The sequence below is a fragment of the Onychostoma macrolepis genome, unplaced genomic scaffold (assembly GCF_012432095.1).
Source record: "Onychostoma macrolepis isolate SWU-2019 unplaced genomic scaffold, ASM1243209v1 Scaffold129, whole genome shotgun sequence".
NCBI classification, from domain to species: domain Eukaryota; kingdom Metazoa; phylum Chordata; class Actinopteri; order Cypriniformes; family Cyprinidae; genus Onychostoma; species Onychostoma macrolepis.
This window is the reverse complement of record NW_026704630.1, coordinates 1-9,195: the sequence shown is the minus strand read 5'-3', so window position 1 is coordinate 9,195 and position 9,195 is coordinate 1. Positions and strand designations below refer to the sequence as shown.

The window sequence follows — 9,195 nt, the reverse complement described above, 5'->3', positions numbered from 1 at the left end:
TCTGGAATTTTAATGTCCTGGAGTCTTTGATTATGCAAGATAAACCAAAAACTTAAAGCCACAACGATTCTTTCTATATCTGAAGCATAAACACATACTTTTTGACCTCTAGCCGAATGCAGTCTCCGTGGAATGCATCATTCAGATTTATTCAAATGTACAAAGGTTCATTTGACAACATGATATAATCACAGTCATGTACAAATGCTACAATTGAAAACACTTGTGCAAATAAATACATAAAGTACATAATACTCTTGCCAATAAAACAGACAACAGGTACTTCATCTCTGAGAAGTGCTTTGGAATAAATTATGCATATTTATTTTCCTTCCAAGCAATTTGGTGATAACCGTATCACATTTTTGCCGAGAAAAATCACAGGTTTCTTTGGATATACATTGTAAACATGCTCACTGACGCCTGCAAAAGCAGTTTACTCCGGTTTAACATTTGTCTTAGGCCCGAAACAGGCTGTTTGCATTGAAAAAGGCAAGTAGACGTCAACTAAACAGCTGTTTACTTGCTGCTTCCTGAGTTGAAAAGTGAGAAGAAGCGTTTTGTTTGTAGATAAGAACATAGGAGGTCTGTGGCGTGTCCTGTTTTACATTACAACATTTCATTTGGTCCCGGTCCTGGCCCAGCTCCTTCTTCACCAATCGAGTGTTGGGTTACAGCGCAAAGAGGCTCAGCACCCACCCGGATTGCAGGAATGAGTGGAAATCCTCCGTGCCAAGTCTCTCCAATAACCCCCGTGTGACACAGAAGGGACCTTTGTCAAACGATCCCTCCACTGACCAGTGAACACTGTTTAATTAACCTTTTCTCCTCTCCTCCTCCCATATTCCCATGTTTTCCCAAGGAGGCGAAAGAGAAAAGCATAATCTCTCCTTCCAACACCCTTACGGCTCCCCACACAAATACTCACACACATACACACACCTTTTCTTTCAGTAATCAGAGCGCAAAAATTTCTTTTTTTCTTCCCCCCGCTCTATTATAACAGTTCAGAATCGCCCGTTGTTTAAAGACTGGACCGGAAATAGTCTTTCTAAGAGTGGAAGGCGGTCGGGGCTGCGTGACGGTGCTTGAGGGAAGCGGTCGGGGGACATCCTGGCGACCGGGAGCCCAGACGAGCAGGAGCGAATGGGAACAATAGCCCTCCACGACCTCCCTGCCCCAAATCCAACTCCCGGGAATTACGGCGAGCAGGGAAAGAGAGCGTTTAGAACAGGCATGAAAAGAATCAAATGCCTTTAATAGGTCATAAACAACCCAAATGCCAATGCAGGTGGGGGAAAAAACAAGAGGGTGGAGGTTTTAAAACGCACAGAGACACAAAGTCAAACAAGTGTGCCAAGGAAAGGGACTACAGTATGAGTTTATCCCTTTCATTACAGGGAGGATCTCGTTATGTCATGATCGGATCCTCACGGACAAACAAGGGAGTTGCCTGGAGATGCTTCGCTGAGGTTGTCTGAGGACGACAGCGGTTACATGCAAGGGTGATGGACGGAGGAATGGATTCGCATCTCCAAAGACAGCATGGAGGGGCCCAGGTGCTCAATATGAGCATAAAGATGTTGGGGGAATGTAAAGAGTCCCAAAGGTAATGACATGAGAGAATGCCGCAACACACCCAGCAAGCAAACCGGGGCCAAGAATCAGTCAAATGGCGCACAATGTCCAAAATGAACAGTCTGTGAGATAGCGCCGCCTGGTGGTGCCAAACGGGAACTGCAGCTTGGGAAGCTGAGTGGAAATTGGTTGTTTGGCAGCCACTGCAAACTTTTTGGAAAACATATGCCACTGGTAAGACCAAATAGCTTGTTGTAAAAGCGGAACGACAGAGGGAGAACCAGGGCACTTCAACATAACACAACATAAGGCTTAGTTCAAACAAAATGAAAATTCTGTCTTTTATTCACTCGTTTTGATCCAAAACTGTATGACCTTTTATTCTTCTGCAGAACACAAAAGAACAGATTTTGAAGAATGCTCGTAGCCAAACAGTTTTAGTCGCTATTCGTTTGTATTGTATCGAGGAAAAACCCACTGAGACTCGCTCTCAAAATGTCTCATTTTATATTTCTCAGAAGAAAAGAGAGTCATACAGGTTTGGAATGTCAAAAGGGTGAGTAAATTACAGTATTTTTGGATGAATCATTCCTTTTACTGCATCTTTTACCATAAAAATCGACACTGGCTACTGTCCTTTTGAAGTCAAACGCACATATAAACTTTTCAAGAGTGGCATTTTATCTTCAAAGCCTCCTTCTCAAAGAGTGAGAAATAGGAACGGCACTACTGAGGGCGTTTTGCTAGCATGTATAAATGAGATCGAGGAAGTGCATCTGTGTGACTTCAAAATGATACACTAAATCTCACTGCACTTCTACAAAAGACGGCACATCTTCCCACAGGGATCACTCGACACACGCAGGTTCTGACAAGACACCCTTAACGCACATTTCCCAGATCATCTCAGGAATGTTCTCACCCTTCTGAAGTTCCTTTCGAGGTCAAACGTCACTCCAGGGATGGAAACCCTACTAAAAAATTGCTTGAACTACTCTTAGATTGTTGGCTGGCTTAAAACCGTCTCAGTCAGTTAGTCTCCGCTTCAAATAAATGCCCAAAACCAGCAACCCAGATCAGCCTGGAAGACTAACAACCATATGAAGCTGGTTAAAGCTACTTTTTAAGAAGAGTAAAGCACCATAATTTTTAAAAAAGAAAAAAGTCCAAAAAGAAGTCGTTGATCCCCATATTTAAATATATACGTGTAGGCAGGAAAAGCATTTGGTCCACATACAGCAAGTCCCGATGGCAACAATTCAGATCAGGCCTGATGTGAGGTTCACAGGTGTGAGAGGACAGCATTTTTTACATTGTCTCTGTAGCCTCGGGACAGGCTAAACAGCTCCTGTCTGAACAGGTCCAGTGGTGGAAGAACGAAAAGCTGCCTTAGGCCACTCTCACACCACTGTATAATAGCAGTACCTCAGCGACACACACAGTCCTACCACCACCACCACCACCATCATCATCATTATCATCATCACCACCATCATCATAATCATTGCAGGATGATTCAGCCCTCAGGTGTGTGTGCAGGAGTGTCCATTCAGTCTTGAGAGTCTTCAGTTGAAGAGGATTGAATCCGGGTCTCTGTTGGCCATCTGCGCCATGTGTTTAAGAATGTCCTTTTTAGTGATGATTCCCAGCAAACGCCTGAAAAGAGAAGGAGAAAAAGGATTCTTGTTTTTAATTAATACAAATCACTGAGCTGTCGAGTCACACAAATCAAACAGACAATTATTGAACAGATGGTCCTTGTTAGTATATGCATGAGAGAGACTATGTTTGCATAAAAGTTCAAGGCCACATGTTCAAAGTGTGCGTGTGTGTTTCCAGTCTTCTTGCTTTTTATATTATGTCATTTCCTTTTATTGTCCTAGATAGACTTGAAGGGTGGATCACAGGAAACTGAGAAAGACCAACAGCCACGTTGATCCGCTCAACATCGGGACCTGATTAAAACACACTTTAAAAGGCAAAACAACTCCAGCAGGAATCAGCTTCAGCTGTTTTGAACAAATATGGTAGGCAGCGCTCTTATAAGAAAGGACATTTGTGGAAACAAAAAAACCCCAGAAACTCAAAATGGACTTTTGTAAGCATAAATGCCCTCCATCTCAGAAGTGCTGAGATTGTTTTATTTAATCCGTGCTACATTGGATATTTGCAGTGTATTTCTCAGGTCAATTTATTTGTATAGCGCTATTCACAATGCAGACTGTTTCAAAGTGGCTAGTGAGCATGCCAATGGCAAGAGTGCGGAGGACAAAAATCTCCAAGATGTTTACGTAGTTGTGGATGCAGTAGAAATCTTAGGAGGAACAAAGACTCAGAAGAGAAATCCCTCCTGCCTGGGCTGGCGCATATCTAAACAAAGTTTAACAAACAGTCTAACTGCAAAGTGTGAGCTAGTGAGCTAACTTTTGACACTGCAAATCAAGAACAGCCCTCAAGACAGCATTCGAACTGAGGTAGAACCTTATACAGCGACACAAATATGGAAGAATACACAATTGATTCCAATAAAGAATGACATTAGCACGTTGCTAAGCAAACCTATTTTGTTGTACCAATAAAAAAAATTAAAAAAGCGGTCCCTCAGTGTCTCAATATTCGAAGGCCCAAGTTATTTCTGATACTTCTGCTGTACTGACAAAGCTGCTTACAAACTTTTTATTTACAGAAACTAGGACTATAGAGATATATAATAATAATAATAATAATAATACTAAAATATTAATAATACCGTAATAATAATTCCCTACAAGTTTCAATATTCTTCCATGTTTACTTTTTTATTATCAATTCAGTCAAATTACTTTTCTAGTTAATTTTTCTTCACATATAGCTATTTTCAGCAATTCCTAACCAATAAAATATTTTAGTGCTTGACATAACTATGCAAAGTTATATTCATTATTAATGTAAGATTTCATAAATTTCCAGGTCTTGAAACATTTTTTTTAATAAAAACAAAATTATAAAAAAAATAAAATAAAATAAAAAAAAAAAAACTCACTTTTAAAATTCCTAGATACAGTATATCCAGGTTTTTCATGACTGTGGGAAACCTGGTTCTTAAATAAAATAAGCTGAATTGGCTAAAAATAAAGATGTAAGCTGACATTGTTTTTTTTTTAATAATTCTATATCATTTTGAGGCCCCCTTGGTAGTGTACTGAGACCCTCTAATGGGCCTTGGCAATGATGTATAGCACACAAATATACTGTAAAAATGTCAATTTTTACTTATTTTATTTTCAGTTAAGAGAAGTATAATTTAAGTACATTTATACTCAACGTTTCTCTCAACTCTTGTCCAGCATTTTGAAAGAAAGCTTAGCTCTTTGCAAGCTATTCTAGGGTTGCCTTGCCTTATTGTGATGCTGTTTTTGTCCAAATTAGGTTATCTTACACAGACTCACCCGTTCTGAATGACGAGGCACTGCCTCAGGCCGAGCTTGGAAGATGTCCACTACTATTTCCATGGGCGTGTGCACAGTGACCGTAAAGGGGCTGAGGTCCAAGATGCTGCGCAGTTTGACTGCAGGAGGAGCACTGGGTGACATGGGTGGATCACATTCAGTGAACAGGATGGGAGACGTGCTGACCACACCCTCCTGATGCCGCCGGGCATTTTCTAAATTGATGGAGTGGGAAAAAATTAAAAACAGGGAAGTTAGCTGGATAAACTAAACACTAATACATTAGTTAGAACAAGTGTTCATTAGCAAAAATTCTGTGGCAGCCCATGGACCGTTCAGAAACCATCATATAACCATCATGCATACAAAACTGGCAAGAACTGGCTGAAATCACTGCTTCCAATCTGATTGGCTGGCTGCTCTAAAACGTCTTGGATTCAGTGTACACCAGTTTTTAATCAGTCATCCAGGAAACAAAGTTGCACTTACAAGGCGCCAGGCTGACAAAATCTCTGTGGTATCAACTCTTTGACTGATAATCAAGGGTTTGGTTCGAGACATTTAGTAGCAAGAAAATAAGATACCCTCAGGTACAACTTGATCTCCCCTCAATATCAGAAAAAATAAAAAAAGACTGAGACTTTGAGACTGTGGTCGGTTGCATCAGTCAGTTGGCTGGTTTGTAAGACTGACAGTCAGACTGATGTCATGACGACCTGCAAGCAGTTTCTACAGAAACAAAGAGCAATATATGGCCTAGAAATAATGTAAGAGTAGGTTTAAATTTTATTCTGTTTAAAAAAAAAAAAAAAAAAAAAAAAAAAATCATACTTAAGCCAAACTTTTGAAAGATACTGTATCACGGTTTCCACAAAAAAATATTAAGCAGCACAATGGTTTTCAACATTGATAATAGAAATAAATGTTTATTGGGCAGCCAATCAGCATATTCAAATGCATTTCTGAAGGATCATTTGAAACTATGAATGGACTGAATAAATTTCTCAATATTACGGTTTCAAAATAAATGCAGCCTTGATGGCCATAAGATTCTTATTTTAACCTCATAAATCTTTTGAATTATTTTTTAACAAAAATAAATAAATAAAATAAAACTAATCATATGTATAAGTCTCTCCTGCCCACCAAGGTTACTGCATTTATTTGAGATATACACACACACACACACACACACACACACACACACACGTATGAGAAATTTAGAAGACATTTACTTGTAAAAATTTGCATAATGTGTTACTTGCTCGAAACGTAACACATTATGCAAATTTTTTCAAATAAATTTCTTTGATACTTTTGGAGCTTTGGTGTTGCCGACTTTGCATTTCTAATATGCTTCTACTTGTTTTTTAGTCAAGCACCCATTTGTAAAATGATATTGTTTTGTTTAAAAAAAATATATATGTTGAAATAGTTTGTATCAAAATTAAACTTTCTTTCTCCTTTGACGTTCAAAATGACATAGAAATAATTTAATAACTACCATTTCTGTCCTTTAGTGTGACGTAATGTCCTGTGGTGTGGTGTGACACGCATAAAAGAACCACAGATTTGTTTGCATCTCAAAAAAACAGCTGAGTATTGCAATAGGGGAGATACAAATATCACTCAACTTAAAATGGTAGAATTTTCAGCAGTTTTGAACAAATGACAGTAAAGTTTGTCTTGTTGTCAAAGTTTGTCTTGAAATTGTCCAACAAGTCATGGGGGAAAAATGATGTTAAACAGCACTATATGAAAATAAGAGTCTAACAATGAAGATAAATCTCTCTCATGCCATTTATGTATTATTTAAGTTTTTTCTTAATTTTTGCTATGTCACATCATAGGAGAAATGAGTTCAGTATATATATATATATATATATATATATATATATATATATATATATATATATATATATATAAGGATGGGAAGATATTCCCGAGTCGCTCTGTGCATCAGCATTCAAATTTAACGATGTCATGCATCGGTTTAAAAAGTGTGCATCGGCTATAAGTTGTCATTTATTTCAATGATGCATCGTTTCTAACATATTTGCATCGGTCAAAACCGATTTATTTAGATATAATTACTAGTGGATGCGCTATACTTTTATTATTTAGAAAGTGACTAATCTGTGACCGATTTCTCCTCTCGAAACTGTTTCTCAAGAGCGTTCTCTCAGCACCGCTGCGCTATATCATTGGCTATGCATCGAGATGCGTTTAATATATAGCCTTAAAAATTTTTTTTATTGAAGTAGAATTGTGTTGTTTACTAAACAAGTTATGAGTTTACTAAATTATGTAAACTTGACTGACTTCTTCACTTCCACTTTAACTGTGACTTTTGTTCATACACACATACACACCTTGTTTTCTTTGACTGAGAAAACCCTGTAAATAGCATAAATATGTGGAGCAACCAATAAAAAGACTCTCACCTAAGGATATGATCAGATCCCTTCTCAACACAAAGCCCACCAATCTCGGAGACTGCTGTGAGATCACCACAGGAAAGCCGCTGTAGGTGGTGTCTGCAATGAGTCTCTCCACCTCCTCTACAGTCATTCTGCTCTCCGTCAGCACAGACAGCAGTGGGTCGCTCCGCCGTGGCGCATCACATCTGTGGCAAGAGTCTTGTGACGGAATTCTTCTTTGGCCTCCAGGAAAGGGTAACCGTTGAGGCGGATGTGGGCCTCATAGATGCTCTCACGACCCAGAGCATCCGCGACCCATTTGCTGGTCATGGTGGCAGCCATGAGGGGCACGATGTACTCTAAACCTCCCGTCAGCTCAAACATAATGACCACCAGAGAGACGGTCATACGGGTCACACCACCTAGAGTAGAATTAAGAAAAAACAACTCTTGCTTGCTAATTTGTCAATGCAGCAAGATTATAGACAGATATAGTGATTAAATAGTCTCTAATGCAAATTATAAAACTAACAACACAGAATCAATGACTCTGCAAGGTCAAGCTACATTCCTGAAAGCCACCATTAAATTCTTCTGCATGGAAGACTGCACAAGGCAATTTGGTTGCGAAAAAATAAATCATCTGGAAAATGAATGTTCAGGAAATTTTCACAGAGTTGCAGCTGAATCACCCTCACCCAGACGCCCATGCCATGGCGTACAGACCCGGCGTGATGCAGTCTGCCCCTGGAGAGCACCAGCCTCTGAAAATGTCCTGTTCGTGGTGGCGTATCGCCAGCTGCTCCATGCACACACCAAGAAGTCGGCCTGCTATGGCTCCCACCGCCATACTGGGTATGAATAAACCGGATGGCACCTGGAGAGAGAGAACAAGGAGCAAGACAGAATTAAAAGATAGAGATGGCAGAGCTTACTTGATATGCTTTGCCAACTTCTCAAAAGGTGTTTATTTTATTTTTTTTTTTTTTTTAAGTTTTATTGTGATGCCAACCTCTGGTACTGAGTATTAATAATAGATAGAGATAGCCAAGACCACAAACAAATAAACAAACAATCTCAGAGGATGAACCAATCAAATCAAATCCTAAATCTAAATCTAAATCAAATAGTTAGGTCCAAATTTGTTTGGAATAAATTAGTATTGGTATTGTTAATAAAATTGAAAACCATTAACTATGATTGTTTTCACTAACTGAAATAAAGTAAAAATATTAGATAAATAAAATATAAATATTTGTAAAAACATCTTGAATAATTAATTAATTAATCATTTATTTATATTATATTATATTACAATAAATAATTAAGAAATCTTGCCTTGCCAACTTACATAAAATTTTAAAGTTGAACTAAAATAACTAAAATGAAAAAAACTAAAAACTAAATGCAACTATTTACAAATCCTAAAACTAATAAAAATGACAAGTCACATAACAAAATTGCTAAAACTAAAATTAAAATGAAAAAATATAAAATAAAAACCAATTCAAAATATTTTAAATACTATAATAGTATATAACACTAAAACCACTGGAAACTCGTGTCACGTGATAAAGCCAAGAAACAGAAAACTTTTCAAAATTATATTGTACCATGGTAAATCTGTGGTAAAGACTTACTATCTAAACTATTATATTATATTAATTCATTTAGTGGTTTTATACTCAAAACTGTCCTGATATTTTAATCTGTTTTGCCTTCAAAAATACATCTAGGTCTTTTACCTTCATGCCAAATGTAACCACGGT

The 9,195-nt window shown here is 38.0% G+C and overlaps 1 pseudogene; it reads right to left on the bottom strand.

The window, feature by feature from the left end:
- Positions 1-2,742: 2,742 nt before the first annotated feature.
- Positions 2,743-9,186, bottom strand: LOC131535080 (H(+)/Cl(-) exchange transporter 5-like; annotated as a pseudogene).
- Positions 9,187-9,195: the final 9 nt, after the last annotated feature.